This window comes from Enhydra lutris, unplaced genomic scaffold, assembly GCF_002288905.1.
Source record: "Enhydra lutris kenyoni isolate GAN:26980312 unplaced genomic scaffold, ASM228890v2 scaffoldscaffold11, whole genome shotgun sequence".
Classification (NCBI taxonomy): Eukaryota; Metazoa; Chordata; class Mammalia; order Carnivora; family Mustelidae; genus Enhydra; species Enhydra lutris.
In genome coordinates, this window is record NW_019154095.1 from 583,725 (window position 1) to 592,302 (window position 8,578).

The following is an 8,578-nucleotide window of genomic DNA, read 5'->3' on the forward strand; positions in this document are numbered from 1 at the left end:
GCAGTCAGTAACACGCTTGGCTTGCACACGCTCATGTTGAGTTTAGCTGGCATTCTGCTCTAACTGGGAAAAAAGCTGTCATAATGAATAAATATTTCTGTCCTGATGGAAATATGGAAAGGGACAGGCACGAATCTCAAAACAGCATCCTGGAAAAGGTGAGGGGAAAGGTTAATAGAATGAATTTGTAAATTTAGAAACGACTCAACAGAACAGGAGAGAGTCGCTCTAGGGTGACAGGCAGGTGAGCGGCAGAAACCAGATCACTGGGAGCCAGCGCTTGGGGACTCCAGATTCTTGGTGGGCGGTGCAGTCCCACCACAGCTGGGGGTGTGGGGACACTCAGCCTCCCAGTTTCACCCCACTACTGGGTGGCAGGCGTCCCTACTAGGAATAACTCCCATTGACCCGTTCTAGTGTTGAGAACAGAATTTGGTTTCGAAATTCCAAAGGGCTCCCTCCGCAGTGGTGACTCCTCAGAGAACCCACCGGAGTGCAGCTGGCAGCTCCCAGGGAGGAAGGGGTCCCCTTCTGCAGCAGAGGGCTCCTTGGGGTGAAGGAAAGCAGTCCATGCTAATGACATCAGCATTTAGGACCACAGGTCCTAGCAGTGAAAGATTCCTCACGCACTCGTATAGAGTTGAATGTTCTACAACATCATCGGTACCAGGGGACCCGGTATAAAGTGTGTTTCCGACACCATCTGCTGAGGGGCAATGTTCTCACTGCCTTCTGTGGAACGGGTTCCAGGCATGTGCCTGGGACCGTCACCCAAGTGGAACGGTGGAGACAAACAGCCTGTTTGCATGATGTTGACAAGAAACGTGTGGTGGTACTCAGAGACATATGGGAGGGAAGTTTCCAGAGTTTTGGTTAGAAACGACAGTTATGGGTGATTTCTTACGAGGCAGAGACAAACGTTCCAATCCACCCCTGCTGGGTAGGACACTGGGTTAAGACGAGCTGAGCCCCAGCATTTCCCACCATGAAATGGGCACAGTGAACATGAATTCCTTTTCAATGCCATTACTGGTTTTAAAATCTAACAGTTGAGTATAGAAAAGGGAGAGTATGTTCCACTTTTAACGAAGGCATTATAGGTGCAAGGATGGCCCTCTCGTGTGCTATGCATCAGAGGCCACGGACGGTGCCGGTGAGCAGCACGCGTCTGGAGGGAAGCAGGGGAGCGGGCTCCCACACAGGCTGGCTGGGCTATCTCCTGACTGGGGCAAACTGCCTTCGTGTTCCATTTGAAAAGCCTCTTCTGAAAAAAGAAATGGAGATAGGAACTTTTTCTTGTGTAATATCCCACTCTGAAAAAAATAAAAGATGAGTAAAAATATGTGGTACAGAAAAAGCATCCCATCGACATCAGGAATGGTTTTCTCTTAAAAAAAAGTTCAGTCTGATCACAAAGTAATACGCATTCCCTCAATATTTGTATACACAGTCTACTTCACTTAAAATGGGGGCAAAGCCATACACCTATTTCTATAAATACACCTTGTACATTTGGAGAGCTTGTAACGGGTGAGAGTAGAAATGTTCACTCATTGTGATTCTCTAGGCAACTATATCAAAACCTCTGTCATTATCCCTAGAAACCACTGTCTTTGGAAAAGCAGGACTTGGAGAGGAAAAATAGAACGTGTGTAGAACTAATCTGGGAAGCTGAGGAAGGAAATCAGTTCCAAAACTGTCTTTTAAAGGGTGGATGTCACTGGGAAGGAGTAAGACCGATGGGACCCCACACTCCCTGAAATGACACAAAAATAAGAGGGACCCCAAAATAGCAACACATAACCTTAAAAATGTTGAGAGGGGGTGCCTGGGTGGCTCAGTGGGTTGAGCCTCTGCCTTCGGCTCGGGTCATGATCTCAGGGTCCTGGGATCGAGCCCCATGTCAGGCTCTCTGCTCAGCAGGGGGCCTGCTTCCCACCTCTCTCTCTGCCTGCCTCTCTGCCTACTTGTGATCTCTCTTTCTCTGTCAAATAAATAAATAAAATCTTAAAAAATAATAAAAATGTTGAGAGGAAAACACAGAAATAGGTTTATGACATACCTTTACAGAGTTTCCAGTGAACAGACATACAAGTGGAAAAGTGATTATCTAGAATTGAGAGTCGCCAGGATTTTTGAAACCTTATTTAATTGAAAATTGCTATCAAAAACAGGACTGGGGGCACCTGGGTGGCTCAGTCATTAAGCGTCTGCCTTCGGCTCAGGTCATGATCACAGGGTTCTGGGATGGAGTCCCGCTTTGGGCTCTCTGCTCAGTGGGGAGCCTGCTTCTCCCTCTCCTACTCCCTCTGCTTGTGTTCCTTCCCTCACTTTGTCTCTCTCGGTCAAATGAATAAATAAATAAATAAAATCTTAAAAAAACAAAACCAAGACTGGAAAACGATATTAATAGAAGCTTAGTGGCTGAGTGCTGGTGCCCAATACCTCACCGATGCTTTAGCAAGGGGCAAACCTTCCAGGGCACGCCAGCGACAGACACGCATGCACCGCTCACTGCTCAGCGAGAACAGAGACGTCCTCCACCTTAGCAAATCCTGGGCCACGTCACCCCCACTGCCATCCTGATGAGGATGTAGCAGGTTTCAACACTTTAAGTTAAAATTTACCAGGGTCTCTGTACTCTTGCAATCGGATATTTTGAGTTCTCTCTTTTCAGGATAGACTATGTTTGAACATCTGCTGAGTACCTACCAGCTGACACATAGCTTTCTCATCAACAGTCAATATTTTATTTTTTGCATTTTATCTCAATAACGAGGCAAGGTATTTAACCATTGTCTATAATCTAGGAATAAATTGATAATAGCACTCTATCACTGCATAAGAAAGGAAAGTTCAGGATAATATGCTAATTTAATGAATGATAGTTTCTTAATGAGCTTCATAATAGAATCATAAATGAAAGAATAATTAGCTAAGATTTAAGCAAGAGCTGGCAAGCTTTCTGAAGTTTTAATTAAGACGGAAGCAGTGCTCGAGGAAGCAAGATGGCAGAGAAGTAGCAGACTGAAATACATCAGGTCCCAAGAGATCAGCTAGATAGGTATCAAACCATTCCGAACACCTACGAACTCAACAGGAGATGGAAGAGCAGAGGAGCAGTGATTCTAGGAACACAAAATTGACCACTTTCTGAAAGGTAGGACGTGCGGAGAAGTGAATCCAAAGTGATGGGAAGATAGAGCACGGGGGAGGGCCCAGCTCCCGACCAGCAGGGGAGTAGTGGAGCACAAAATTGGAATTTCAGAAGTCTGCTCCACAGAGGGACGTCGCTCCAGAGGCTAAGCAGGGGTGGAGCCCTCAAGAGGACAGTGCGGTCTCAGAAGGATCTGGGGGTGTCTGAGTGTTGCAGAGCTTTCAGGTATTGGAGCGGGGAAGCTGGTGGCAGAGACAGAGTCAAGGAGTGAGCTCTCTGCTCGGGGTTATCTTAAACTGTGATCTGTGGCACAGTTAGGCCACTGCTCTTTGAGAAGGGACCCCACAAGATCCGGGGAGACACCCTTGGAAGAGTAGCACAGCAGGAATCTGCTAGGTTTGGAGACTCCAAATGGGGCTGCGTGCCAGAGACAGACATGCTTGGTCATAGGCCGGTGAGCTCGGAGCGTGGCAGGAGACCAGGGAGACGGGAGGGACTGACGGTTTTTCTCCAATGGCGCACTGAGGAGTGGGGTCCCGAGCTCTTGGCTCCTCCAGCCGGAGACTGGGTGACCGCCATCTTCGTTCCTGTCCTCCAGAGCTCTACGGAAAGTGCACAGGGAAGAAAAGCTTCTGAAAGTGAACCCGAGCAGATTACTTAGCCCGGCCCCTGGCAAGGGCAGCATAATTCCACCTCCGGCAAAGACATTTAAGAATCACAGCAACAGGCCCCTCCCCCAGAAGATCAACAAGAACATCCAGCCAAGACCAACTTGACCAAACAAGATCTACGGAACTCCAGAGCCAAGGGAAAGCAGCAAAGAGAATTCACAGCTTTTTTCCAAGATCCTTTAGCCTTTTGAAGTTAAATTTTTAAAATTTTATTTTGTTCTTATTCTATTTTTTTATCTTTTCCTCTTTCTTAACATTTTTAACTATTTTATCTTATCAATACCTTTTAAAAAATCTTCTTAAATTTTCATTGTCATACTCATATTTTATCCCTTCATTGTATTTAAACTTATTTTTAGTTTACATATAGGTTTTTTTTTCCTTTAATATTTTGGGATACACTTTCCTCTAATAGATCAAAATATACCCTAAATTTAGCACATGGCTTTGTTCTAATCTCCAGCCTGATCATATTCTCTCCTTTTTTTTCTTTTTTCCAACCAACTTATCTTATCAATTCCTACTTTAGAATATTTTTAAATTTTCATCTTTATAATCATATTCCATCCCTTCATCATGTTTACTCTTATTTTTGCATACATATATGTATGTTTTCTTTCTTTAAAATTTTGGTAGGTAGTTTCTTCTAAGAGATCAGAATACACCCAAAATCAAGTGGGCGTATTCTGGTATACTCACCAGTCTAATATATATATTTATTTATTTATTTATTTTTTTTCGACCTTTCTTCTCCCCCCCAGTTTTGGGTCTTTTCTGATTTGGCTACCATACATTTTTCTGGGGTCTTTGCCCCATTTTAGTATTTTATTCTTTCGTTCATATATTCTTACCTGGATAAAATGACAAGGCGGAAAAACTCACTACAAAAAAAAGAACAAGAGGCAATACCGACAGCTAGGAACCTAATTAATATGGACATTGGTAATATGTCAGAACTAGAGTTCAGAATGATGCATTATCAAGGTGTTAGCTGGGATCGGAAAAGGCATGGAAGATATCAGAGAATCCTTTTCTCAAGAAATAAAATTTTCTTCTGGAGAAATAAAAGAACTAAAATCTAATGAAGTAGAAATAAAAATAGCCATTAATGAGGTGCAATAAAAAATGGAGGCTCTTACTGCTAGGATAAATGAGGTAGAAGAGAGAATTAGTGCTACAGAAGACCAAATGTCACAGAATAAGGAAGTTGAGCAAAAGAGAGACAAACAACTAGTGGACCACGAAGTGAAAGTTCGAGAGATAAGTGATACCATAAGATGAAACAATATTAGAATAATTGGGATTCCAGAAGAAGAGAGAGAGGGGCACAAGGTATATTGGAGTGAATTATAGTAGAAAACTCCCCTAATACGGCAAAGGGAACAAGCATCAAAATCCAGGAGACACAGAGAACACCCTCAAATCAATAAAAATAGGTCCACACCCGGTCATCTAATAGTAAAATCTACAAGTCTTAGTGACAAAGAGAAAATCCTGAAAGCATCTCAGGACACAAGGTCTGTAACATACAATGGTAGAAATAGTAGATTGTCAGCAGACTTATCCACAGAGACCTGGCAGGCCAGAAAGAACCGGCATGATATAGTCAGAGCACTAAACTAGAAAAATACGCAGCCAAGAATACTATATCCAGCTAGACTGTCATAGAAAACAGAAGGAGAGATAAAAAGTTTCCAGGGCAAACAAAAATTGAAAGAATTTGCAAACAGCAAACCAGCTCTACAGGAGATATTGAAAGAGGACCCCTAAGCAAAGAGAGAGCCTAAAAGTAATAGCGCAGAAAGGAACAGAGGCAATATACAGTAACAGTCACCTTACAGGCAATACAATGGCACTAAATTCTTATCTTTCAATGGTTACCCTGAATGTAAATGGGCTAAATGCCCCAATGAAAAGACACAGGGTATCAGAATGGATAAAAAAACAAGACCCATCGATATGCTATCTATAAGAAACTCATTTTAGACCCAAACACACGTCCAGATTTAAAATGAGGGGGTGGAAAACAATTTACCATTCTAATGGACATCAAAAGAAAGCTGGGGTGGCATTCCTTATATCAGATAAAGTAGATTTTAAGCCAAAGACTATAATAAGAGACGAGGAAGGACACTATATCATACTCAAAGGGTCTGTCCAACAAGAAGATCTAACAATTTTAAATATCTATGCCCCTAACATGGGAGCAGCCAATTATATAAACCAATTAATAACAAAATCAGAGAAACACATCGACAATAATACAATAATAGTAGGGGACTTTAACACCCCCTCACTGAAACGGACAGATTATCCAAGCAAAAGATCAACAATGAAATAAAAGCCTTAAATGACACACCAGACCAGATGGACAACACAGATAAATTCAGAACATTTCATCGCAAAGCAACAGAATATACATTCTTCTCTAGTGCACATGGAACATTCTCCAGAAGAGATCACATCCTGGGTCACAAATCACGTCTCAACTGGTACCAAAAGATTGGGATCATTCCCTGCATATTTTCAGACCACAATGCTCTGAAGCTAGAATTCAATCACAAGAGGAAAGTTGGAAAGTTGGAAAGAACTCCAACTCCAAAGTACATGAAAGCTAAAGAGCATCCTACTAAAGAATGAATGGGTCAACCAGGATATTAAAGAAGAATTGAAAAAATTCATGGAAACAAATGAAAATGAAAACACAACTGTTCAAAAATCTGTGGGACACAGCGAAGGCGGTCCTGAGAGGAAAGTATATAGCGATACAAGCCTTTCTCACGAAGCAAGAAAGGTCTCAAGTACACAACCTAACCCTACACCTAAAGGAGCTGGAGAAAGAATAGCAAAAAAAGCCTAAACCCAGCAGGAAAAGAGAAATCCTAAAGATCAGAGCAGAAATCAATGAAATAGAAACCAAAAGAATAGTAGAACAGATCAATGAAACTAGGAGCTGGTTTTTTGAAAGAATTAATAAGATTGATAAACCCCTGGCCAGACTTATCAAAAAGAAAAGAGAAAGGACACAAATTAATAAAATCATGAATGAAAGAGGAGAGATCACAACCAACACCAAAGAAATACAAACAATTATAACAACATATTATGAGCAACTATATGCCAGCAAATTAGACAATGTGGAAGAAATGGAAGGATTCCTAGAGACATATAAACACCAAAACTGAACAGACCCATAACCAGTAAGGAGATTGAAGCAGTCATCAAAAATCTGCCAACAAACAAGAGCTCGAGCCAGATGGCTTCCCAGGGGGAATTCTACCAAACATTTAAAGAAGAATTAATACCTATTCTCCTGAAACTGTTCCAAAAAATAGAAATGGAAGGAAAACTTCCAAACTCAGTTTATGAGGCCAGCATTACCTTGATCCCAAAACCAGACAAAGATTCCATCCAAAAGAAGAATTACAGAATAATATTGTTGATGAACATGGATGCAAAAATTCTCACCAAAATACTAGCCAATAGGATTCAACAGTACAGTAAAAGGATTATTCTCCACGACCAAGTGGAATTTATTCCTGGGCTGCAAGGCTGGTTTAACTACCACAAATCAATCAATGTGATAAAATACATTAATAAAAGAAAGAACAAGAACCATATGATACTCTCAATAGATGCTGAAAAAGCATTTGACAAAGCACAGCACCCTTTCTTGATCAAAACTCTTCACAGTGTAGGGATAGAGGGTACATACCTCAATATCATGAAAGCCATCTATGAAAAACCCAAAGCAAATATCATTCTCAATGGGGAAAAACTGACATTTTTTTCCCCTAAGGTCAGGAACACGGCAGGGATGTCCACTTTCACCACTGCTATTCAACATAGTACTAGAAGTCCTAGCCTCAGCAATCAGACAACAAAAAGAAATTAAAGGCATCCAAATTGGCAAAGAAGAACTCAAACTCTCACTCTTTGCAGATGATATGATACTTTATGTGGAAAATCCAAAAGACTCCACCCCAAAACTGCTAGAACTCATACAGGAATTCAGTAAAGTATCAGGATATAAAATCAATGTACAGAAATCAGTTGCATTTCTGTACACCAAGACAGAAGAAAGAGAAATTAAGGTGTCAATCCCATTTACAATGGTATCCAAAACCATAAGATATGTAGGAATAAACCTAACCAAAGAGGCAAAGAATCTGTACTCAGCAAACTATAAAGTACTCATGAAAAAAATTGAGGAAGACACAAAGAAATGGAAGAACATTCCATGCTATGGATTGGAAGGGCAAATATTGTGAAAATGTGTATGCTACCAAAAGCATTCTACACGTTTAATGCAATCCCTATCAAAATACCATCAATTTTTGATATGGAACAAATAATCCTAAAATTTATATGGAACCACAAAAGACCCTGAGTAGCCAGAGGAATATTGAAAAAGAAAGCCAAAGTTGGTGGCATCACAATTCCAGACTTCAAGCTCTATTACAATGCTGTCATCATCAAGATAGTATGGTACTGGCACAAAAACAGACACACAGATCAATGGAACAGAATAGAGAGCCCAGAAATAGACCCTCAACTCTATGGTCAACTAATCTTCAACAAAGCAGGAAAGAATGTCCAATGGTAAAAAGACAGTCTATTCAACAAATGGTGTTAGGAAAATTGGACAGCCACATGCAGAAGAATGAAACTGGACCATTTCCTTACACCACACACAAAAATAGACTCAAAATGGATTCCTGTCTCACATTGAGGCCTTTCATCCATTTTG

General features: G+C 41.2%; 1 protein-coding gene across 2 annotated transcripts in view; it reads right to left on the bottom strand.

Moving 5' to 3' along the window:
• The window catches only part of LOC111144410 (glutamate rich 1), a 55,039-nt gene that overhangs the window by 37,281 nt on the left and 9,180 nt on the right, over positions 1–8,578 (bottom strand). The window lies entirely within an intron of this gene.